General features: G+C 40.9%; 1 long non-coding RNA gene across 2 annotated transcripts in view; it reads right to left on the bottom strand.

The window, feature by feature from the left end:
* The window catches only part of LOC117098557, a 150,940-nt gene that overhangs the window by 102,912 nt on the left and 22,601 nt on the right, over window positions 1-25,427 (bottom strand). The gene's annotated exons all lie outside the window — the stretch shown is intronic.

Below are 25,427 nucleotides of genomic sequence, written 5' to 3' on the forward strand. Positions count from 1 at the left end.
TTGTTTAAATCTGTTCCTCCCTTCCCCACTCATTCTCTAGCTGTATAATCTATTTCCTTCATAATTCAATTTTTCAAAAGATCAACTTTTTAAAGCCTCAATGTCTTCATCTATTTACAGATATCCTAACAATAACACCTCTCTCACAGAATTATTGGGAGAATTAAATGTAAATAAGCATGTAGCATATAAGAAGCATCCAAGAAACATGAATGCTTTCCTCCTTAATAATTATGCATGGAGTTTAATTGACAAATTATGTCTATTTTTTGAAAATATTGTGTCAGTTTTCTTTCAAGTTTATATTGAAATTTACCTTATAAAATAATATTATAGATGAGCAGAACAATTCAATATTATCCAGATTTGTTTTTATATATTATGTGACTTTAGAAGATCTGTAACCCTTTTAAGCCAAAATCTTAAAAACTGTATTTATTTATTTATTTTATTCTATTTTATTTTGAGACAGGGTCTCACTCTGTCTCCCAGGCTGGAGTGCAATGGTGCAATCATGGCTCACTGTACCTTGACCTCCCAGGCTCATGTGATCCTCCTACCTCAGCTTCCTGAGTAGCTGGGAGTATAGGCACATACCACCACACATGTGTTATCTCAGGTCCCATTTCTATTATACAGATCAAGTAATGCTTTGGTAGGCTACACATCTATTATCTATTTAATTCTTTTGTGTGTGTGTGTGTGTGTGTGTGTGTGTGTGTGTGTGTGACAGAGTTTCACCCTTGTTGCCCAGGCTGGAGTGCAATGGCAGGATCTCGGCTCACTGCAACCTCCGCCTCTCGGGTTCAAGCGATTATCCTGCCTCAGCCTCCTGAGTAGCTAGGATTACAGGCATGCGCCACCACGCCCAGCTAATTTTGTATTTTTAGTAGAGGCGGGGGGGTGGGGGTGGTTCTCCACGTTGGTCAGGCTGGTCTTGAACTCCCAACCTTGGGTGATCCTCCCGCCTCGGCCTCCCAAAGTGCTGGGATTACAGGCGTGAGCCACCGCTCCCGGCCCACATCTATTTAATTCTTAGAGCCAACTACCACCAAAGATTATTCCTGCCAGTAAAAAAATTCCGATTGCTACTCTGGGATCTCATCATCCACATTGAAATCAGGCAGCTTTTCCCACCTTATCCTTGGCCTATAGAAAACAGCTGCCTGAACATGTTCAAGGGTGCTGGGGCTTCTCCCACTAAAGCATTTCTCAATGCTTTAGAGAAGAAACTACTCCTTAGGCCCTTTCAGGACCAAGTGTGGTGAGGAAAGAGGTGTAGTTACACATAATAAATTACTCCCTTATTTCTATCTCCTATATATTATTCCAGAGAAATTCTGGCAACTCAACACCGTTAAATGTTACCTACCAGTGAGTCCAAATTTCAGCCAATCAACTAAGCAAATAGTGCCATTCACAGCTGCTCTAGCTAATACATTTGTTTCAGCTAGCTTTTGTTGTATAACAAACTATCCAAAACTTAGTGACTTAAAATAACCATTTATGTTTTTATGATTTTGTAGGATAACAATTTGGGTTGGGCTCAGTGGAGGCAACTCATTTGTGCTCTACGTGGTGTCAGCTGCGATCACTCATGCATTTGCAATCAGTTGGCAGTTTGGCTGCCAGATGACTGGTCTCAGATGGCTTCATTCATATCTTCCTATTGGTGCTGGCTGTTGGTAAAACCATGTATCCTCAGTAGGATAGTCCAGGCTTCTTCAACAGAGGCTAATCCAAAAACAGCAAAAAAGAGAGAAAACCCCACGTGCGAGTGCTTTCCAAGTCTCTGTTTGTATCACATTTGCTAATAATGTTCCATTATCCAAAGCAGCACGTAACCATGCCAAAAATCAATGTGTAAAGGAATTACATGAAGGCATGATACTTTAATGTAATCATCTACAACATTAAGTCCAAAACTATCTGGAAAGTGTAGTATATCAGGACTACCTTAATCTGGCCCCAATTCAATGTTATCTTCTGTGCTCCTGGGTCTAATGCCTTTAGAAGTCATCCCCATACATATTAGTCTGGTTTCCTCTAATGTTAAGTTAACAAAATCTTATGATTCTTTTGAAGTATAAGACTTTTCCTCCTGAGCTAGACTCTGCTCTTCCCACCTCCGTATATTCTGGGAACTGCCTCTAAATAAAGACCATGAGAGTTGGGAGCACTGGGGCTGAGAAAGAATAGGGATCTCCCTTGCAAGGCAAGTGCCTCATATGGGCTTATTACAGGCTTTCAAACAAGGAAAGGCTAGTATCATCAGAGAAGAAATGAGAGGCTTATTCCACTATCAAGGGAAACTCAGGGATGCTTGGGGGTTTCAACATTCTCAGTTTCATCCAAATCCACCAAAATGTCCTCATTCCTAGTCTCAGAGTCCTACTCCTTTCAAATCACTGAGAAAACTTTCACACATGAGACTCAGCCAGTCTGTGAATGATTAATTTGGGTTGAATTTTTCAGTCATGTCTTTCATGTCTAGTGAGTCCTGTAATTAGAAGGAATAAGAGGTACTTTCAGGGCAGTCTTAGAAGCCCTCTGGTGCTCTGAATATGATTTCAGGTGAAAGCCCTGTTATTTGCTTCCTGTAAGCACCCTGGAGAAATCAGAAGCAGCCATCTCACATTACATTCCTTATAATCATCTTTACTACCATAATGGTTAAATGCAACAGCTACTTGGTCTCCAGAAGCTTCCCTTTCATTGGTATTCAACCCTAGCAAGAATAGATGATAATTTAATCAATTGTGATGCCATTGCATGCCATAGATTACTAGTGGCAAAGAGTTCAGCTCTCAGTTCAAACCAATCTAACACCAACCACAAATCAAATCAATCCCAGAATGTCAGAATTTGAGAATCTGTTTCCTAGGACCACACCTAGTATCAAGTACTAGTGTCAACCAGGGTCCAGTCACAAAAATAGAGTGTATTTAATATTAGGAACTTGTAATAAAGATATAAGAAGACTAAAAGGGAAAAAAGTGGATGCCAAATATTAGAACTACAGACAGCAGGTAACTTTCTGCTACCTATTGCTACAGGCATGACACATTCAGGAACTAGAAACAGGAAATAATTCCCCCTACCACCTTCCAGTCCCCAAGGGCTTCCCATTTACTGAACTTAACAGGAAGCTAGTTGACAAGGGAGGCTGGCAAATGAAGTTTGTCAAAATTCCAGCCCTGGCACATCAGAGCAGAGGAGAGGAGGATGAACTTAGAGTTGAGAACAGGAGGTAAATAACCAACTCACTCCTCAATCAAAATCTATCTGGATGAAGTGGAGATGTATCCATTAAGAGATGAGAAATAGAAAGACTATAAATTCCAATTAGATTGTAGCACAAGGAATTGTCTTAAACTTTGTGGCATCTGACCCTGTAACAAGGGCCCAATGTATATTTGCTGATTAGTTTTATGAGAAAAATAACAATTGGGCATCTGCTTTGACCATAAGACAAAATAAACTTATTTATTTATTTATTTATTTTTGAGACGGAGTCTTGCTCTGTTGCCCAGGCTGGAGTGCAGTGGCGCGATCTCAGCTCACTGCAAGCTCCGTCTCCCGGGTTCATGCAGTTCTCCTGCCTCAGCCTCCCAAGTAGCTGGGACTACAGGTGTGTGCCGCCATGCCTGGCTAATTTTTTGTATTTTTAGTAGAGATAGAGTTTCACCGAGTTAGCCAGGATGGCCTAGATCTCCTGACCTTGTGATCCGTCTGCCTCGGCCTCCCAAAGTGCTGGGATTACAGGCATGAGCCACCGCGCCCAGTCTTTAAGTGCATTTTGTAGAAGTTGTATCAAAATTCAATGGCTGCAAATGAGAGAAAACCTGATGCAAACTGGCTTAAATTTTTAAAAGATAACATGTTGGCTTATGTAACTGAGCAGCCAATTGTGCAACTGGGTATAGGGGGTCTAACAAATGGCTTTAGGTTTCAAATTCCATCATTTTTTCACTCTGTTTCCTTTTTGTTGATGCCATTCTCAGACAAGATATCTCCTCTTAATTACAAGATGGATGCCAATGATTACTAAACCTTTCAGATTCAAATATTTTACAAGTAAAAAAAAAAAGCCAGAGTATTTTTCTCAGCATTCTCAGCAAAATCCTGAGATTTACACTGGAAAACTTATGTGATGTGCCCTCTCCAGAACCAGTCACTGAAAGAAAGAGTATGTAAGTGATGTCTTAGGTCTGGAGCTCCACCCAGACCACATGAACTGAAAGTGGAGAGTGAATCAAAGTGACATCTTTTGTGCTAAGTTGTTGCAATTGCCCAAATGCATCTGTGGACTTCTCCTAGAATTTATAGCAGAAGGTATTAGGTGTCCATTATAAGAAAAATATCACTATCATATAACACCCCTGGGGAAAATATTTCTAAATTTCAGACAAAATATATTTTTAGTGTATTGTCTTTCCTGATAATGTATTTCCTGCCTGTCATGGGATATGTCTGTATTAAAGTGCTGGGCAGGGTTTGGACTACATGTTACTCCTTGTGCTGGGTTTGAAACATTAGATTGCCAATGTCTCATTGCTGGTATCCCAAATGAGGTTTAATTAAGTTTATCATTATAGCTAATCTTCATACCATGCACCAGACATTGCTCTAATAGCTTCACATGTATCATCTCATTTAAACTTCATAACTCAGTGTATTGTCTTATCTATTTTACACGTGTATTAGTCTGTTCTTGCATTGCTATAAAGAACTACCTAAGACTGGGTAATTTATAAAGAAAAGAGGTTTTATTGACTCACAGTTCCACAGGCTGTACAGGAAGCAAGGCCAGGGAAGCCTCAGGAAACTTACAATCATGGCAGAAGGTGCAGGGGAAGAAGGCAGGTCTTACATGGCCTGAGAAAGGAAGAGGAAGAGCAGGGGGAGGTGCTACACACCTTTAAACAACCAGACCTCATGAAAACTCACTCACTATCATGAGAACAGAAAAGGGAAACTCCACCCCCATGATCCAATCACCTCCCACCAGGCCCCTCCTCCAACACTGGGGATCACAATTCGACATGAGATTTGGGTGGGGACACAAATCCAAACCGTTATCAACATGTAAGCAAACTAAGGCCCAGTGAAGTTAGATAAATTGCTCACATCACACAGCTAGTAAGTGGCAAAGCTAGATCTTAAGATTTTGCGAGCCAGACATGACATCAGGCCAAATATCCTAGACCTGTACCAGTCAAGCCTTCATTACATAGTATTTTGTAATTATATATGTGTTTGGTTTTCTCCAACAGCCTTTGAGGTATTAGGAGCAGGACCTGGCTTTTTATTCATTTTTATAGTCCCAGAACCCAGTACAAGGATTCGCACACAGAAGACACTTAACGAATATCATGGAACTGAATTGAAAGCAGTGTGCATGGAGTTGAGGCAAGAGAGGCTAATGTGGAAAAATGTTTAGTGAATCTCCAGCATGTCCAATGGAGAAGGGTCTCTGTCCATCCAGCCCACATTCCTCCTATGTGAATGCATCAGAGTCATGTAGCTTGTTGACACTAGCCATTAAAATAATTCTAGCCACCACCACCATCCTTCACCCCATCTATGGTCTATGCTTACTGTGGAACCTGATTATAATTAGACTCCTTATACAGGGTTTTCTATAGGAATAGACTTTTTAAAGCAACTTCTGATATGCATGTCAATGGCATTTCTTATTACAGAAAAGTCCCTTAGGAGTTTGGTTAGTATGATCCAGTTTTTAGTCTAATTCTGAGTTTACTCACAGAATCAATTTTCTAGACCTTTGAGAGAAGACTGGTGATGCCAACAAGAATACCATTTGATCCAGCAGAAATACCATTTGACTTAGCAATCCCATTACTGGGTATATACCCAAAGGAACATAAATCATTCTATTCTAAAGATACATGCACACGTATGTTCATTGCAGCACTATTCACAATAGTAAAGACATAAAATCAACCTAAATGCCCATCAATGATAGACTAGATAAAGAAAATGTAGTACATATACACCATGGAATACTATGCAGCCATAAAAAGGAACAAGATCATGTCCTTTGCAGAGACATGGATGGAGTTGAAAGCCATTCTCCTCAGCAAACTCACACAAGAACAGAAAACCAAACACTGCCTGTTCTCACTTGCAAGTGGGAGCTGAATGATGGGAACACATGAGCACATGAGGGGAACAAAACACACTTGGGCCTGTCAGAAGCGGGGGTAGTGGGAGGGAGACCATCAGGAAAAATAGCTAATGGATGCTGGGCATTTGGTGATGGGATGTTCTGTGCCGCAAACCACCATGGCACACGTTTACCTATGTAACAAACCTGCACATCCTGCACATGTACCCCTGAACTTAAAATAAAAGTTAAAAGAAAATTTAGAGTGGGAAAAAAGGACAGAAGGAAATATGCTAAAATATGAATAAGATTTTGTTAAAGTGTTGGGGTTGTATGTAATTTTTTCTTTTCTCTGTTTTACAAGATTTTTTGTCATGTAGTATAGTAACTTTCATTAAATGTTATTTTAAGTAGTTTTCCTCTGTGACATGGAAATCAGAGCTCTGTAAAGCTTACTGAAGAAACATCATGGTGTTCAGAAATAGCAATGATACTCTTGGCAATATGTGTTATTAGGAATATGAATAGCTGTCAATTTTTTACAAAATTTTGGGGGATCCCTCTAAGGAGTTTTTTCTTAATGTTGAGGGAAAAAAAAACCCTAAAAGCTCATTTTCTTTCCTTTCTTCCTCTCCTTTGTTTTCTCACCTATAAAATTAGAATGGCAATAACAGTGACTCTTTGTCAATGTCATGAGATTATGGGTAATTTTTTTCTTTATATTCTTCTTGTATTTGAAAAGCTTTAAAAATAAACATTTTAAATTCAAAAAAATAAATCTTTAAGCAATTTTTAAAAATATTTTGAAATTTTAGAATTTCAGTGTCTGCTTATTATAAAACAAAAGGTCACATAAATGCCAGATATAATGTTTCTGGGGCAAAATTTTTAGACGCACAACTTGTGTTTCTTCCCTATGTCAAGTGCAAACTTTCACCTGTGTTTTTATGAGACTCTAAAGAGAAACTACAAGAAAAGTGTACTAAGTGAAAGTTCGAAAAGGCACGGGGTTTGCCAGCATCCTGCTTGCCTAATCAAACATCATGCAGCCCCAGCACAGAACGCATGACTGAGTTGCGGCAGAACATGTGAGGTGCATGTGATTGGAGGAGCTGCTGAGCATCTTTCCACTAGTGCTCTGGGGAGTTGTCTTCAAGAACCAACGTCCTGAAGGCAGAAAACTCAAGGGTGGGGAGTGAAAGGGGTCTTTCCAAAATATAAAAACTTTTCTGAGTGTTCTCAAAGTGAAGACAAGGAAAGAACAGTTTCTGTATGTGAGTGTGTGATAGTGGAATGTGACATTTGAAAGCTGTTAGGGAAAATGCCAATCTGGCAGGCTACAGCTGTATCCCCTGAGAAGCAAAATGGAAAGTTTAAATCCAGGTTGACCAGAGCCTCTACTTTCTTACATTCATCAACAAGACAGGGTGATTCACTGGACTGCCCTGACAGCATCCCCAGCCTTTCAGGGCTATGTGGCATAAAGGCAGCTCATCTAGTCCCCAGGGTGTTTCAGACTCTGTCTTGAGACTCTGAAACCCCCAGTCAGCACTGTGTACTTGTGAGAAATAGAAAGTACATATTAGATATGCTCTACCTGGAGTTTGAGGAATGTATAGTGAGCTGGAGAATACACTACAAAAAAACAAAGCTACACGCAATCAAGTGATTGATAAGTGGGACCAGACCATAAGACCCAAAGGAATTGAGGATGGGTGGGAGCTCCCCATGGGCAGGAGTAGCCCAAGACAGCAGCGAAGGAAAGAAAAATGCAATTTGGGACGCCAAGGCTGGCAGATCACTTGAGGTCAGGAGTCCGAGACCAGCCTGGCCAACATGGTGAAACCCCATCTCTACTAAAAATACAAAAGTTAGCCAGGCATGGGGATGAGTGCCCACCAGTTACTTGGGAGGCTGAGGCAGAAGAATTGCTTGAGCCCAGGAGGTAGAGCTTCCAGTGAGCTGAGATCATGCCACTGCACTCCAGCCTGGGCGACAGAGCAAGACTCCATCTCAAAAAAAAATTTTTTTTTAAAGTTTACAAAGCATTTTCAAATGTCTTGTTATACTAGTTGAGCCTCACCACCACCTGGTAAAGGGAGTAGAACAAATATTCACATTTTATGGATGAGGAAACTTGGGCTTATAGAAGATAAATAACTTACCCAATTTATCCCATTTCTTTTTCAGTAAAATTATCAGTTTGGGGTGGGCATGGTGGCTCACACTTGTAATCCCAGCACTTTGGGAGGCTGAGACAGGCAGATGGCTTGAGCTCAGGAGTTCAAGACCAGCCTGGTCAACATGGCAAAACCCTATCTCTACAAAAATTACCCAGGTGTGATGGTGCATGCCTGTAATCCCAGCTACTGGGGAGGCTAAGGTGGGAGGATTGACTTAGCCCAGGAGGTCAAGGCTGCAGTAAGTTGTGAATACACCACCGCATTCTAGCCTAGGAAACAGAATGAGACCCTGTCTCAAAGTTTGGTAGCTTAGGGAGTTACAAGTTTGGTAGCTCAGGGAGTTGCCATAGAAATAGAATATATTGATTTTTAATCACAGCACACAACAAGATGTACACTTATATCCTTGTGAATAAGTGAATATGGTTGAGAGAAGAGGTTAGGCTGACAAAGCAACTGCTAAAAATTGTCTTTCTTTTTCCCTTTCTCTTATGGGTAACTTAGATGAAAACATAGAAGATGAGCTTATAATATATGATGATTAATAAAGCAGGGAGGGAGAGTCAGCTGGATAGAAGAGTTTCTATTTTAAAATCCCAGTTTGCCACAGTGGTTCACACCTGTAATCCCAGCATTCTGGGAGGCCAAGGTGGGCAGACCACTTGAGGTCAGGAGTTCAATACCAGCCTGGGTGGGCAACATAGCAAAATCTCATCTCTACAAAAAATACCAAAACTAGCCAGGTGTGGTGGTGTGGCCTGTGATCCCTGCTAATTGGGAGGCTGAGGTGGGAGGATCGCTTGAGCCCGGGAGGTTGAGGCTGCAGTGAGCCAAGATTGTACCATTAAACTCCAGCCTGGACAACAGAGTGAGACCTTGCCTCAAAAAATAAAAATAAAAAATAAAAATAAATTAAGCCCCAGGCTGAATCACTAGGTCAAAACCAAAGAGGTAGAATGTAAGGTCCTGCTTTTGATCCACACACCTAAGATGGAAGAGCAGTTTGTTAACAGTTAATATGAAAAAGTTCTGGGGATTTAATAGAAAAGAATTTAAATGGTAACATACTCATAAACTACAAATGTGCCATAACTGCAAATGCAGTTTGAATTGAAATCCAGTTGCTTAAAAACTAAAGAGGTTGGGCATGGTGGTTCATGCCTATAATCCCAGCCCATTAAGAGGCCAAGGCAGGTGGATCGCTTGAGCCCAAGAGTTTGAGACCAGCCTGGGCAACATGGCGAAACCATGTCTCTATAAAAAATACAAAAATTAGCTGGGTGTTATGGCGCATACTTGTAGTCCCAGATACTAGGGAGGCTTAGGTAGCAGGATCACCTGAGCTCGAGGAGATCAAAGCTGCAATGGGCCATGATCTCACCACTGCACTCCAGCCTAGGCAACAAAGTGAGGCCCTGTCTCAAAACAAAACAAAAACACTAAGGAGAACTTCAGCAGCATTGATAGGACACTGTTCAGAACTGGGAACAAATAGTCCTATGGAACCTACTATGTCTAGGCCAGGCTACCTCTAGAATATTTTGTTCTATTGTGGGTCCCACTTGTTAATTGGTACATTAATAAATGAGAGTAGCTCTGGAGGGAGGCACCCAAGATGGCAATTGGGCTTGAAGCCACCTCTAGACTAGGAATACCAGAAGAAGCTGGGTGCATTTCTCCTGGAGAATTATCAAGGGAAGACATGAGAGCCAATATCAATGGGTACAAGTTACATTGAAGCAGAATTTGACCCAGAAATGGAAAGAATTCACTAACAACTAGAGCTATTCATCAAAAGTTGACCTCCTGGTTCCTGGATATATCTACATAGCCTGGAACTACCATTTTTCAGGATACTCTGGAAGGTATTCTTCCCTTAGGTGATGAATTACAAATATCCTTCTTACTCTAAGATCCCATAATTCTTCAAACTAGACATTTAACTCCTATGAGCCTCAGTTTCCTGAGAAGACTAAAATGAAATGGCTTGTAAATTCCCTTCCAGCTCTTCTATCCTTCTATGAAGTACTTGGTCCTAAAGGGTACCCTAGTTTATGTTTCACAGAGATACCAGAAACAGGAATCTTTTATCTTCATCTTGACTCTCAAGATGTTATCCTCAAGTGAACATTTTTCTACCAGCTGAAATATGTCCTTAAAGTCTTTGAGTCAATGAATCATGAAATGATCTAAGTTTTCAAATTTCATTTGTAGAGTTCCTTAAGAACTATGTCCACTTGCCACATTCTTTTCTGAATATTATTCTTTTTTTCCTCAACCCTGTTTTTTAACCCAAACATCCTACTTTCAACCCTCTTTGTATCTAAGGATGGAACGAGGCTGATGACACAGACAAGAAACTTGTGAAACATAGCAAGTATCTGCCTTTTATCTGGTGGATAATGTCAGGACAAGATAAGGGCTGATGTGAAATTCTGGGCTGAGCTTTAAGGCTTTAAGGCATAGTTTTGCCTCGAAGAATTGCCTCCAGACAGGACAAGTCACTGTAAGCAAAGTGTGTGATTGCATCTGAGCATGATAGGAGGCCAGCTGGGAAGTCCCTGCCCTTTCCCTGCACATGCACTTCCCCCATTTTCTCCATCTTTCTACCTCAACACTTCACCTTCAGAGATGATTTATTTTAGGGCTCAAAGCATTTTTAGACTGTAAGTTCTTTTGTTGCTATTTATTAGCTCAACCAGGGCCATGTACCAGAACTTGGGGGAAAGAGCCATTTCTATGGAAATGCAGATAGAGTCTAGGCCTATCCTGAGAAAGTGCAATCATGAGGAGACCATCCTGTTGTTTTTCATGTATTTTATCATTCATTTGGTACTAAGCACTGTACTAGGCACCAAGATAGAGAGAGAGTAAAACATCAGCCTTGTCGTCAAAAGGTTTGCAGATCACGGAAGCCCTCTCTCTCTCTCATCTTTTACATAGGTGATACCCTATATAACAAGAAGAGATATCACAGGATGACTAAAACAGGCAAAGCAGCTGGAATATGTGTGTGGCTGGGGCAGCCCAAGGCAGGGCCTTAACCCTAGTAATGGCGCTGACAGCTTTAGTAACTGAGGGGAGAGGCTAGTACCTGCTGGTTTGGTCAACAGGGGACAACAATCAAGGGAGGGAAAAGTGATCTTATAAAGACTGGAGGGAAGTCAAACAGAACATCTCAGCCAAGTGCCACATATTTTTTCTATAGGGTTCTATATTTTCTGGAACTCATATACAGAATTAAGTAAGAGTCACCCTGGGCTATAGTGGTAAGAGCAAACAGCTGGAATTTCTCAAAACTTTCTTTTGAAGCCTCAAGCAGCGGCAGGCAGATGGAAGAAGTAACATGTTGTGATGGTTCTCAGACTTTTTACCACCCCTAAAACACTGAAGGATAATTCCTCACTCTCCTGTCAGTAACAACCACTGACTTCTGCAAAGATTCACAGCCATTTGGGGTACATATCAGAATATCATGGAGAAGCAGGAAGTGGGGAGCAATTTCATAAAGTTTTCTACTTGAGTCTAAGGTAACCATTTCCCACTTGACCTGAGATGTATAGGTAGCTTGCATGAGTTGAATCCAGCTCTGCTATTAACCAGCTGCATGACTACAGACAAGTCTCTCTCTTTGAACCTTAGTTTCCTCATATATAAAACAATGAACCTTACCTGGCAGTGTTATTGAGAGGAACTACAGAGCCTGTCACAGTTAGTATATAGCAATATAGCTAGATCATTTTTTTCTTTTCCTTTTTTTTTTTTTTTTTTGAGACAGAGTCTCACTGTGTTGCCCAGGCTGGAGTGCATCGGCACGATCTCGGCTCACTGCAACCTCCACCTCCCAGGCTCAAGCGATTTTCTTGCCTCAGCCTCCCAAGAATCTGGGATAAAGATATCCACCACCATGCCCAGATAATTTTTGTATTTTTAGTAGAGATGGGGTGTCACAATGTTGACCAGGCTGGTCTCAAACTCCTGACCTCAAGTGATCCACCTGCCTCGCCCTCTCAAAGTGCTGGGATTACAGGCATGAGCCACTGCGCCTAGCCCATAAAGCCAGATCTTAATGAGCAATTAGCTACTAGTATAATAATTTGTTTTAAAAGCTATATTGTGGGATAACAGAGTCTACTCAGTCAGCCTTTATGCAAAAGTGAAAATCTCGGGATTCTCAGAAATATGCTCTCAATAGTAAATGCCCTATGTAATGAAGTGCACCAACTTAGGCTGGGGCCATTGGGCCCATAAAATCTTAATTGTTAAAATTAAGAGGTTGGGTGCAAGGACAGAGAAAAGCTACTATTTCCAAGCTGCCAAATTTAAAAAATTACCTATCTGGAAGGTAATTTTTTTTACCCCTTAACAGACCTTTAAGTGTATAATAGAAGGGAGATTCAAAATTTACATTTGAAACTGATTGTTTGAGGGGGAAAAAATGTAAATAAAAATTTTAACAATCATATAAATATGAAGTCAAGATCTTAATCTGGCCGGGCGCGGTGGCTCAAGCCTGTAATCCCAGCACTTTGGGAGGCCGAGACGGGCGGATCACGAGGTCAGGAGATCGAGACCATCCTGACTAATACGGTGAAACCCTGTCTCTACTTAAAAATACAAAAAAAAACTAGCCGGGCGACGAGGCGGGCGCCTGTAGTCCCAGCTACTCGGGAGGCTGAGGCAGGAGAATGGCGTAAACCCGGGAGGCGGAGCTTGCAGTGAGCTGAGATCCGGCCACTGCACTCCAGCCTGGGTGGCAGAGCGAGACTCCGTCTCAAAAAAAAAAAAAAAAAAAAAAAATCTTAATCTGGAATGGGAAGGTTAAGACCATTCATTAATTCAACAAATATTTACTGAGCAGCTCTGAGACTATTTTCTTTGGGGTCTGGGAAGGGGAGCCATGGTCAATGGACTCTTGTTATCTGTTATCTGTAGGAAGATTGATCCCTACCACAAGGTAGAGGGACAGGGAATAAAGGGGAGATACTCCTCGTATGAGATAAGGGTAAAGGATGTTCTAGAGGGCCCAGTTTGATATTTTTCTTTTGTATTCTTTTTTTTTTTTTTTTTGAGACGGAGTCTCGCCCAGTCTGGAGTGCAGTGGTGCAATCTCAGCTAACTGCAAGCTCTGCCTCCCGGGTTCACGCCATTCTCCTGCCTCAGCCTCCCAAGTAACTGGGACTACAGGTGCCCGCCACTACACCCAGCTATTTTTTTTTTTGTATTTTTGGTAGAGACAGGGTTTCACCGTGTTAGCCAGGATGGTCTTGATCTCCTGACCTCGTGATTCGCCTGTCTCAGCCTCCCAAAGTGCTGGGGTTACAGGCTTGAGCCACCGTGCCCAACCTGATATTTTTCTTTTCTGCCTTGTTATTTCTTCCCATGATTTTCTTTCAGTAAAATCTCTTTCCCACATCTCTTTCAGTAAAATCTCTTTCCCACATCTCTTTCAGTAAAATTTTGTTAAATGTTAGTCTTGTTCTCTGTTTTGGACTCTTAATGGGGCTCTGTTAGTAGATGGTAAGAATTCCTGGGAATTTCCAGAAATTCTCTGGGAAAAGTCAGAGACTAACCTCCTTGCAGTTACATAAGGGGATGAATTCAGCTGAAAGTTGTTTGGGCATTAATTAGAAGTGTGGCCCCTTGAAGGCTGGTGAAATCTGGACACCTCTGTTATACATGGTCCTTGTGGATGGTTTGAATGTTCCTCCCAAATTGGTTGGGCACACTCCCATGATATCAGGCTGATGGGCATTAAAAATGCAAATTAGTTCACATGCTGGGGTACAATGCCCTGAACCAGCTGACTTTAATGGACTGCAGATTGCCAATCCAAGGCTATGTTCTTTCATTCCTTTCCTTGCCTTACTTATTTATCATTCATCCTTCCCCTAAGCTTTCTTGGGCCTATTGCCCAAATAAAAGTCAAGAAGAAATTAACACATATGGAAGTGTGCTATGCTAAGTACTATGTGGGGTATTTTGCATGAATTATTTTACTTCACCCCTTACAACACCTTGGCAAGATAAGCAGGATGATCCCCATTTTATCGATGAGAAATGAAAGCTGAGAGTCCTATCTCCCAAGTAACACAGCCAGGTATTATTACGGTCCTGGGGTCCAAATACAGGCTTATATAACTCCAAAGTTCTTTACATCATCCCACCAAGAAAAATGTATTTTAGGATTCATCTAATCAAAACATAATTAAGAAAAATGTACTGGGAGAGATGCTTACTGTTTCTAAGCAAACATACGTGATTGCCTATCAAAGAACACTGACCTCAAGCTGCAACTCAAACCGGAGCTGCAGGGGGCTCAGATTCAAACACTTCCTCTCCACTTACAAAACTGCCACAAAGGAAAATGAAATGGTAAAAGGCAGTTTCTGCCAAACTTTGGCAAAACCAGCTAAACTTTCTTGGTCAATGGGAGTAGAAGGGGTGATATCTCTCTGTCCTGAGGAATCAAAAAGTTGCCTAACAGGTAAATACAAATCTGACATTTCAAACACAAGTTGTTTTACATATCTGGGCTCAACAGTTTAAGTTTACAAAATATCCCCACCCATCCAAAATCATGTGTCCATATGAAGGCACGTCTGCGGTCTACTGTTGGATAATTCACAGCCCTCTTATCTAGCACTGGTCATAAGAAAACAGGGCAGCTGTGTTACACAACCATGCAGATGGTGCCCCCTAGTGTTGCACAATGACAAAGCCCTGAAAGCCACCACCTGAAAGCACAATCTACTAGACTGCAACTTCTCAAACGGACTGTGGTAAAGAATTGTTGTTACTTTGTTTTTTCAATCTCCGATCCCTCACAGACCAATACTTTTATAAGCTATAATAAAAATAATTTAGCAGAAAAATTAAATATTTTTATATTTAATTTTATATTTTATATTTAAATAAATATATTACAAATAGAAGATTTAATCTTTTTAACCATTAGATTCAATAGATTTTAAATTATTCTATGAAATTGCTCTAAAGTTTCTACACTCAGTTCCTTTGCAGACCAGGAACAACAGTTTGTGGATGGGCACGAATGCACAGATCACATTTTGACAAACACTAATACTGCTTCACTTTCTTTCTTTCCTTTTTTTTTTTCTCTTTGAGACAAAGTCTCACTGCCACCCAGGTTGGAGTGGAGTGCAGTGGCGCAATCTTGGCTCATTGCAATCTCCACCTCCCAGGTTCAAGCCATTCTCCTGCCTCAGCTTCCCAGGTAGCTGGACTTACAGGTGTGTGCCACCACACCCAGCTAATTTTGTATATTTAGTAGAGACGGGGTTTCACCATGTTAGCCAGGCTGATCTCAAACTCCCGACCTCAGGTGATCCGCCCACCTTAGCCTCCCTAAGTGCTGGGATTACAGGTGTGAGCCACTGCACCTGGCCCATTGCTTCACTTTCAGTTACAAAGTCTTACCACGGGTTCCTTCTAAGAAGCATTGAACCACTTGACCATCAATGTGGTGTTGTCCACCTATCAATTAACTACAAATTCTTTCTTTCCTCTTTTTTTTTTTTTTAACTCAAGCAACCTGCAGGCCTGCTTAAAGTGGTCTTTAATTACTAAAGACTTTCCCTTATTTAAAGAAATAGGGGAAACTTGGAGGTCCAGATTAGGTTTCTTTCCAATGGTTGCTATGTAACTTTGGGTAAGACATTTGAAAGATTAAAGTTGCTTCTGATGGCACTACAGTAGAACCTCAATATTTGCATGTTTCTTCCTTAAATTTCCCTTTCCCTGACACTGTACATATACTTTCTAAAATTTATTTTTTACTTTTTACTTTTTAATTTTTTAAGGAAATAGAGATGGGGTTTCACCATGTTGCCCAGGCTGGTCTCAAACTCCTGAGCTCAAGCGATACACCTGCCCCAGCCTCCCAAAGTGCCTGGCCCCTGTATGTACACTGTTAAAAGAATCAGATACCAGTAGGAAAGAGGTAAAAAGAGAATATGTAAGCAGATATACCAATTTGTGGTAAGCATTCAAATTGGTTCTTGTGTAGTCCTATTGTGGAATTTGATTTAAAAGCCAAAACAGACACCACTATATCTCCCCTTTATATCTTTCCTTTATCATCCTTGTTTTGTGGCAACATGCTTCTCTATCATTGATTGATGATACAATTACAACATTATGGGTTTTCTATGCTGATTTATCAGAAATAGATTGGGGTAATGGTGTTATTTCTCTTCTGTTTTCCCTCCCACAAAGGTTCCCTCTGTGTACCTCAAACTTACTCTTCAACCTGATCTTCTTTTGAGGGAAATTACTCGATGGTTTTTAGGGATTCAACTGAGCTCTGACCTTAGTGACCCACCAAAATCAGAGCCAGCCCTTCACTCAGTCAAGTTCAATAATTATTTTCCACAGGTGCTAAAACCCCAGTTGAACCTGGATATTTTCCCCCTTAATATCCCCTTTAGAGAAAAAGAATCAGAGAATCCCACATGTGGAGGAGTAAGCAGATAACAGAAACCCTAAAGCCTTCCAGATTTAACTGTTCCTGCTGTTCTGATGAGCCACGTGGGGCCACAGTGGGAGAAGACTGAAAACAGAAAAGACAGTGGCTTTTACGGGCTTTGGAGAAGGGCCAGGGTCTCATGGGAGATCAGAAAGTGTGTAGAAAGTCCTGTAGTTACTAGGAAAATGCAGATATCAGTGCCTGACAGACAGTAGGTGCTCAATATATACATTCTATAACTGAATGGTACAGTGAATGGGCAAAAGAAAAAAAGCAGAAAAGGTGAAAGTGAAGGTAGGACAGGTAGAGATGGGATTCCCTTTCTTTCCTCCTAGCATCTTTTTTAGGGTTATTTCTTTTTATTTTCCAGATGCCCCAGGGTGATTTTCAGTCACTATCTCCAGGCTGAAGACTTCTTGATCATTCCTTTTTCCAACCTTAGTGATTGCTAGACTAAGAATGCTACAACTCCCAGGTGGAGATTCAGGTTAAACAAGACTGGGTCGTAAGAAAAAAGATGGAGAGAAAAGGAAAGGGAGGCAGGAGTCTGAATTCTGCATTCTCTTCCTTCTGTTTTAATTTGCCAGTTGTTATGGGCAAGTTAAATTCTTCTCATGTCTCTGTTTTTCATAACTGGGAGTTGTAGTTAATATAACTGAGGCACAACTAATAGTAGACCTGTGAAAGCATAAGGGAAATATAGTGTTCAGCAATAACTAAGGAATATGCTTCAAAGCAAACCTTTGCTTCTTATCAGGTGTCACCTAAACAAGTGCTACTCAAACTTTGATGTGCAACATGATACACCTAGAGATCTCATTAACATGCAGGTACTGATTCAGTAGGTCTTGGATGGGGTCCAAGATTCTGCAATTCTAACAAGTTGCCTGGTGATGTGGTTTGGATGTTTGTCCCCTCCAAATCTCATGTTGAGGTGTAATCCCCCATGTTTGAGGTGGGGCCTGGGTGGGAGGGGTTTGGATCATAGGAGTAGATCCCTCATGAATGCCTTAGTGCCATCCTCTCAGTGGTGAGTGAGTTCTTGCTCTGAGTCCACCCATAAAAATCCCTAAACTATGAACGAGACTTGGAGAACTTCTGGGTTGGTGAACACATCCACATGCCAGGAGGGTGGTGCACCCCAACTCCAAGAGGAGTGGGGGCCCTTCCGGACCTTGCTCTGTGTACTTGTTCATCTGGTTGTTCATCTGTATCCTTTACAATAAACCAGTACATGGAAGTTAAAGCATCTGAGTTCTATGAGCCATTATAGCAAATTATTGAATGTAAGGAGGGAGTCTTGGGAACGCCCAATTTGCAGCCAAGTTTGACAGAAGCGTGAGTAACCTGGGACTCACCATTTGTGACTGACATTTGAAGTGGGAGAAGTCTTGTGGAACAAAGCCCTTCACCTGTGGGGTCTGATGCTGATCCCAGGTAGACAGTGTCAGAAGTGAGTGAATTGAATTGAAGGACATCCAGCTGGTGTTTGGAGAGTTGGAGAACTGGTTGTTGGTGTGGAAAAACAAAGTATGTTTGGCGTCAGCAGTATTGTGGGTAGAGTGATACAGTTTTTGTTTTAGGCTGAATTTGGAAACCCAAATGGATAGGCACCTTGATACAATCTTTTAAATGGGGCTGATTTGATTGCTTTTCTTTTTTTCTTTTTTTTGAGACAAGGTCTCACTGTATTGCCCAGACTGGCCTCGAACTCCTGGATTCAAGCAATCCTTCCGCCTCAGCCTCCCAAAATGCTGGGAGTATAGGCATGAGCCACATTGCCCAACCCTGATATGCTTTTCAAGAATTCTTCAGTTGTTTCCATGTAACTGTCTCTCTGACAAGACTGTAAGCTTCCAGGAGTTGGGATCAAGACTTAGCCACTTGCACCTCTCTGGGACTGTGGGATGCTGTGTGAAATGTAGTAGGTACTGGATTTGCAGGGAGTTTTCACCTGTCAAGGGCCTTGATAAAATAAGGAAGTGCAAGGTGCTAATAATCCTTGGCTAAAATATCCAGAATTTCACTTTGGGACTGTAAAAGAGATTCCTCTGAGAAACTTACTAATATCTTTCAAAACCTCAATCCAGATTTTGTCTTCTTATGTCATCTTGTTCTCATTTAGATCAGTTTCTGATGATGCAACTGTGGTTTTGCAGTAAGGGGAACTGAGAATCTTGAATACTGCATGTTATCACGTGACTTCAGGATGAACTGTCATTCAAAACAAAACATAAGTTAAACATATTCACACAGAGAGAAAAAGCAAAGCCTAAATTAAATACATCCACACATAGAGAAAACAGAGTATGGTAAGATACCCAAATTTCCAAATTTCCATTTTTCTCTTTGAAGAATTTAATCCCAGATCTCCATAGCCTCAGATCCAGTATAGCAAACAGTTGGGAAGCTGTTTGACAGCACTTTAGGCCTAGTATCTTGGATCTTTTCATCTAAGAGATTGTCTGCTTATCTAGGACCAGATCTGTTCAGAGTGATGTGGAATCATATTCAAAAAGAACAGAGATAAGGTCTTTCTGACACATCATGAAATTTAACACTGATGACCACCCAAGGACCTGTGCTAGAGTCAAGAATTGGGCCCAGGTATGGTGACTCATGCTTGTCATCACAGCACTGTGGGAGGCCGAGGCAGGAGGATCACTTGAGCCCAAGGGTTCAAGACCAGCCTGGACAACACAGTGAGACCCTCATCTCTAAAAAGGTAAAAATTAGCCGGCATGGTGGTGCACACCTGTAGTCCCTGCTACTCAGAAGGTTGAGGTGGGAAGATTGCTTGAGCCTGGGTGGTTGAGGCTGCAGTGAGCCATGATCACACTACTAAACTCTAGCCTGGGCAACAGAGTGAAACCCTGTGTGGGGGGAAAAAAAACAAAAAACAAAAAACAGAATTGGGTAATTGCAAAATTTCTTCTTTTTAAGGGAATAAAAAAAAATACTGACTTCATGTATTTATTCCCTGGGTTACTTCTGGAAGGCAGTCAAGTTAGTTAATTTATTTTCCTTTTTAAAGAAAATAAGCCAAAACAAACAAACCAAAAGAAAAAGAATATAAGCCAAATAGCAAACATTAATTTTTTTCAGATTTCAATTGTTTAAAATGTATATTCATTTTTGAAAAATTTAGAAAGCATAAGAGAGTTCAAAAAAGAAGGATCCCTCCAAATGTCACCAACTAGGCACAACCTTACAAATAATCTTGCTATAGTTTTTCAAATCATAGAGGAAATCAACACATGAAAAGCTGTGTTCATATATTCACCAGGTGAACCAAATGCAAGCTATACTCTTATACTCTGTGGATAAGTGGAACAAGATAAGTAAAAAATCCAGAAATCTTACATGTCAAAATAAAAATTAAGGATATATGTAAAGATTGGTAATTACTTTAAATGAATGAGAGTTCACATTTCATAATCTGTCACATGACTAGATTTTTAAAAATAGGTTGAAAGGTTTTGATGCACTTGTTTGATGTTTCTACATCTTGGAGGAAAGCTGAAAGCACTTGATACTGGTGGACACACACCTACACCAATCTACCTGGGGAACTTAGAGAAACCCCAGAACGTGATTTATCAAGTAATTCAGTAACATTTTTTTGAAAAAGATTGGCTGAAAAATTTATTACTTACAATACCAGTTATAAGACATTTCTTCTGGCTGTCCACAACATTTTCCTTCTTACATAGATCCTCTTTCTTAACCTCTTCACCCAGTTCTCAGAAGAAATCTGCAGTAATCTAACTCTAATAACCACATAATAGGCAGATGAATTTATTACCATAGGTATGGAACTGCTTTAAAGCTGAGCTCTGAAGTTTAATGTAAATGTCAAAGTTTGATTCAATATGTGTGCCTTGGCATGTAAAAATAACAGCAACAACAACAAACACTTTTTATAAAGTTCTTACCATGTGTCAGGCACTATTCTATGTGCTTTATAAATACTAACTTATTTAATCTTTATAACATAATCCTCCTATGAGCTAGACATCATTATTGTCCCCAGTTTACATATAAAGAACAGAGAGTAATTTGCCCAAAGTCACAGAGCTTGTAAGTTGCAAAGCCAGGCTAAGAGCCCAGCAGTCTGTCTCCAGATTCCATATCTCTAATATACTTGACTGTCTCATCCAGCAATCTATTTCTCCAGTTGAAAAATTACAATGATTCCTCCTACTCACCCTCCTCCCTCAAAACCCCTACTTCTGTAATTAAATGCCACATTCAATAAAGCATATTCTCTAACAACCCCCTGAGGTCCATGGAAGAAGCTGGCTATTTGCCAATGAAGCCTTGTTCACTCCCCATCTGGCGGGGCCTGGTGACAAGTAAGATTCTGTTCACATTACTAAAGGGAGGAAGGGGAGTTTTCCTGTTCATTTAGCATAAAGAGTCTCTTAAGTCAAAAAATTTCCTTCCCCCTCCTTTCAATGTCACCAGTCACGGGTGAGAAAGTCATCTCGGTATCAATTTCACATGATCTGCCTCAAACAAAGACAGGTCATGTGCTCTTGATACAGCATTTCTTGCTTCATCTTTACTGCTAACTGTATGTTCCATATACAGGGAGAGTTTACAGAAATTAGCATGAATTATGCAAACTCTGATACTTGGTGATATAGATAGATATCATCAGCTTTCATTTTCTTTGCTGGGAGTGTAATCAACATGATTTAAGCAAAGAAAGAAACTCTCAAGTCACTGCATTAACTATTCTGTTCTCTGGATGAGACAACATAAAACCTTGGGACAGTAGAGCTGGAACAGAAATCCAACATCATCCCCCACATTTCACAGATAAGGAAACAGAGTCCCAGAGGGGATGTGTGATGTACATGATAACACAACTAATTTGTGACTTAGAAAACAAAAAAAAACCCTTTTGGTTTATTTTTAAAAGAAAAGAATAGAAATTAACTAGACATATAGAAATAGCTTATGGAATAAGGTTCATGTGGAGCCACCATTTTTTATTGTCTTACACAGAGGTGACTGCAATTATTACCCCCCACCACACTCACCCAGTGGCAGGCCAACTAGGGCCCTGGGGCTTACACAGCCCCATGAAAAGGGAGGAGGATCTGGTCTTTGGTCCCTCAGGTCGTTGGGCTGGTCCTTTGGAATTTGGTAGGCCCTACTGCCCTTGGCACACTGCAGAGATGCTCCCAAAAAGCTCTCTCTTTTTGACCACAGGTTGTCCACAAGGAATTCTTGCCACTGCTTTGGGGGCCAGAGCACTCAGTTCAGGCCACCACAGACATCTCTCTATGCCTCTCCCTCTGCAAGTGTCATAGTCTTTGGAAAACTATGCAACAGTGCGATAACATCCCAAAGCCCTATAGAACCTACTGCAAACCTGTTTCCCCAATTCCCTGTCCAGGACAGTCTCAGGCATTCTCCTTTTCCTTAGGGTCAGGCCACTTTCTTTCCTCTTCCTCTCCAAACTCCAGTTCTTACCATCAAAGAGACTTTCTAAAGCAAAGGTTGTGATGCATTTCTTTTTTTTTTTTTGAGATGGAGTCTCGCTCTGTCGCCCGGGCTGGATTGCAGTGGCCGGATCTCAGCTCACTGCAAGCTCTGCCCCCCAGGTTTACGCCATTCTCCTGCCTCAGCCTCCCGAGTAGCTGGGACTACAGGCGCCCGCCACCTTGCCTGGCTCGTTTTTTGTATCTTTTTAGTAGAGACGGGGTTTCACCGTGTTAGCCAGGATGGTCTCAATCTCCTGATGTTGTGATGCATTTCTGAGACTAGGAAGCCCTCACCACCCAGACATAAAGCCTGAGTTAATAATCTCTTTGTTTCAGGGAGAGCCTATAGCAGAAAACAGAGATTCCTGTTATCCTAAACCAATTATTTGTATAACTGTATGTTTAATACCTGACTCTCTTTGGAGTAAAAATTTCATGAATTGAGGATTAGGATTACATTAAGGTTGCAGTTGGCTTTAGGATCCCTCTGTCTTACTCACTTTTGCATCCCTGTGCCAGTTCAAGGCCTGATAAATAACAGCCACTCAATACATATTTGCAGAGCAAGGAGAGGAAGAGAGGGAGGGGAGGGAGAGAGAGTGGGAAAAGACTAACCAAAGTTCTGCAACGGCCCACAGAAATATAAGGCAATCTCAAAGGACATAGAGAAAAAGGGATGGGGATGAAGTTGAAAACTACTAAGAAGAAATAATTTACAGGGCTTGATAACAAATTTGACGTGAATGATGTGGAAGAGATTAGTCAAGGATGATTCTGAGATGTGTTAATTGATCCACCTGAATGTGATGTGGGCTTGTGAGAGGAAGACGGGGTTTGGTTTTGTTGGTAAACGATGGTGAATGGTGGAGGAGTTATGGACAGTGAATCCAGTTCAGGAATTATTTGTGGGTCTCACTGTTTTAAGTACATGTGAACAGGAATATCAGAATAAAATTGTGAAGTGGGTAAAGTTATCTTCAGAAACTCCCTTCTCATTTAGGCCCCATTTCACATATCAAGGGATATCACATATCCCTAATTATCTGCCCTAATTTCCTATCAAGAAGTGATCTGATTATCTCACTTACATAAAAGGTAAACTACTGATGAAATAGGAGATAGCTCTCAGGCTGTGTTTTAATGTTAATAATGGGGCATAGTCACAAGCCAAAAGAATGATAACAGCACTACTAATAAGAGTCAGTGTTTATATGGCCCTTAACATGTGGCAGGCACTTAATGCCCTTAGCAACACCATGAGGAACTATTTTATATATGAGGAAAGTGAGGCACTGAAAGGCTGTGACTTGTCCAACATCAACAGCTAATAAATAATGGAGTGGAAAACACAACCTAGTGTTGTGGCTACACAATCCATGCTTTTAATCATGATGCTAGGAAATAAATGTGTAAGGGTGAAAATTTAAGAAGAGTAGAAATGTGCAGTAAATTTTGTTGGGGTCCCTCAGCAAGATTCAGATCACTCCAGTCCATAATGAAGACTATACAGATCACTCAAGTCTCACCCTACTAACTGATGACTACAATTACATAGACTCTGCCAATGACTGACTTTAGACAACTTAATCTCTTTCTGTTTCATTTTCCTCATACATAAAATAAGGAGAAATAACCTACATACAAGGTTATTCCTTAAAGCAACATTTGTAATAGTAAGTGACTGGAAACAACCTAAATGTCTGTTGATAGGAGGCTGGCTAAAAAGTATACACCTATAAAATGGAATATAATGCAGCCATAAAAAATAATAAGATTAAATTATTTCAAACAAAAGAACAGCCTTAAAAATCAAGTTGTAGGCATAGATAAGGGAAGTTGCTCAAGAGACAAGGGGACTTGCCTAAGACATCCCCACAGCTGCACAGATAAGAAAGACTACACAGGAGACTTGCCCAGACATACCTACAACGGAAAATTCTGTCCCCTGACACATGTGCAGTAAGGGAAACAAAGCAACATGGAGTAACTCAAGCTAAGAGCCTGCATCCACACTGGGAGGACGGGGTGGAATTACCAGAAATGCACACCTTATGCAAATGAGATGCCCAGCCCCCTATCAATTTCTTATAAAAGCCTCTGTATCCAAACTGTGAATTGGCAACCTATTTTTCCAGGATCCCTCTCTGTAGCAGACAGCTATTCTTTTTCTTTCACCTATTAAATTTCTGCTCTAAACCTGAAAAAAATAAAAGGTATTAAGAAAGACCCTACATACTGCTATAGAATGCTCTCTAGGATATACTATTATGGGGGATAAAAAACAACTACAGTGCAGAACAGGACATATAATATACTACAATTTGCATAAGTAAGGATAAAAGGAATAGATATATTCCTTTATGCTCATATTGCATAAATATAGGAAACTTCTAAAATTGGTTGCTTCAGGAGGAGAACTGAACTGGCGTGGGACAGAGAAGAGAGGAAGGAGAACATACCAGTTAGGATCTCAGCAGGAAATATATGGCATATTCAAAACGCGTCATCGAAGACAGTTGAGTGACAGAATTATTTACAAAGTTGTGGACAGGGCTAAGGCACCCAACAAAGGAGGATGACACTTGTCAGTGGGCAACCTACAGAGGGGAATCATCATCATACCTAAGTCCTAAGGATGAAGAGGGGGAGTAAGTAGTTACTTGAATCCGGAGAGAGAGCGCTATAGGTATAGAAGGGGCTACGGGACAGAAGCCATAGCCCTTTCCCAGTTGAAGTCAGCCACTGTTCATCCATAGCCCAGCAGAGAAGTCGCTAGGGGAATAAATAGCCTCACCACATTCTCCTTCTGCACTTGGATCACTGGACATCCTTAGAGATGAGCCTCTTGGGGCTCAAGGCAAAGTGGAGAGTAGATCTGAAGGCATACAGAGAGAATATCCACTTCACAGACTGTAAAGTATTTTTACTTTGTAAACTTAGAACTATATAAATATGTAACTTATTTGAAAAGCAGAAAATGGCCGGGCCCAGTGGCTCAAAGTGCTAGCTTGTAATCCTAGCACTTTGGGAAGCCGAGGCGGGCGGATCATCTGAGATCAGGAGTGCAAGCCAAACATGGTGAAACCCCATCTTCACTAAAGATACAAAATAGCGAGGTGGGGTAGTGGGTA

The sequence above is a fragment of the Trachypithecus francoisi genome, unplaced genomic scaffold (assembly GCF_009764315.1).
Source record: "Trachypithecus francoisi isolate TF-2019V2 unplaced genomic scaffold, Tfra_2.0 Lachesis_group16, whole genome shotgun sequence".
In the NCBI taxonomy this organism is placed as follows: domain Eukaryota; kingdom Metazoa; phylum Chordata; class Mammalia; order Primates; family Cercopithecidae; genus Trachypithecus; species Trachypithecus francoisi.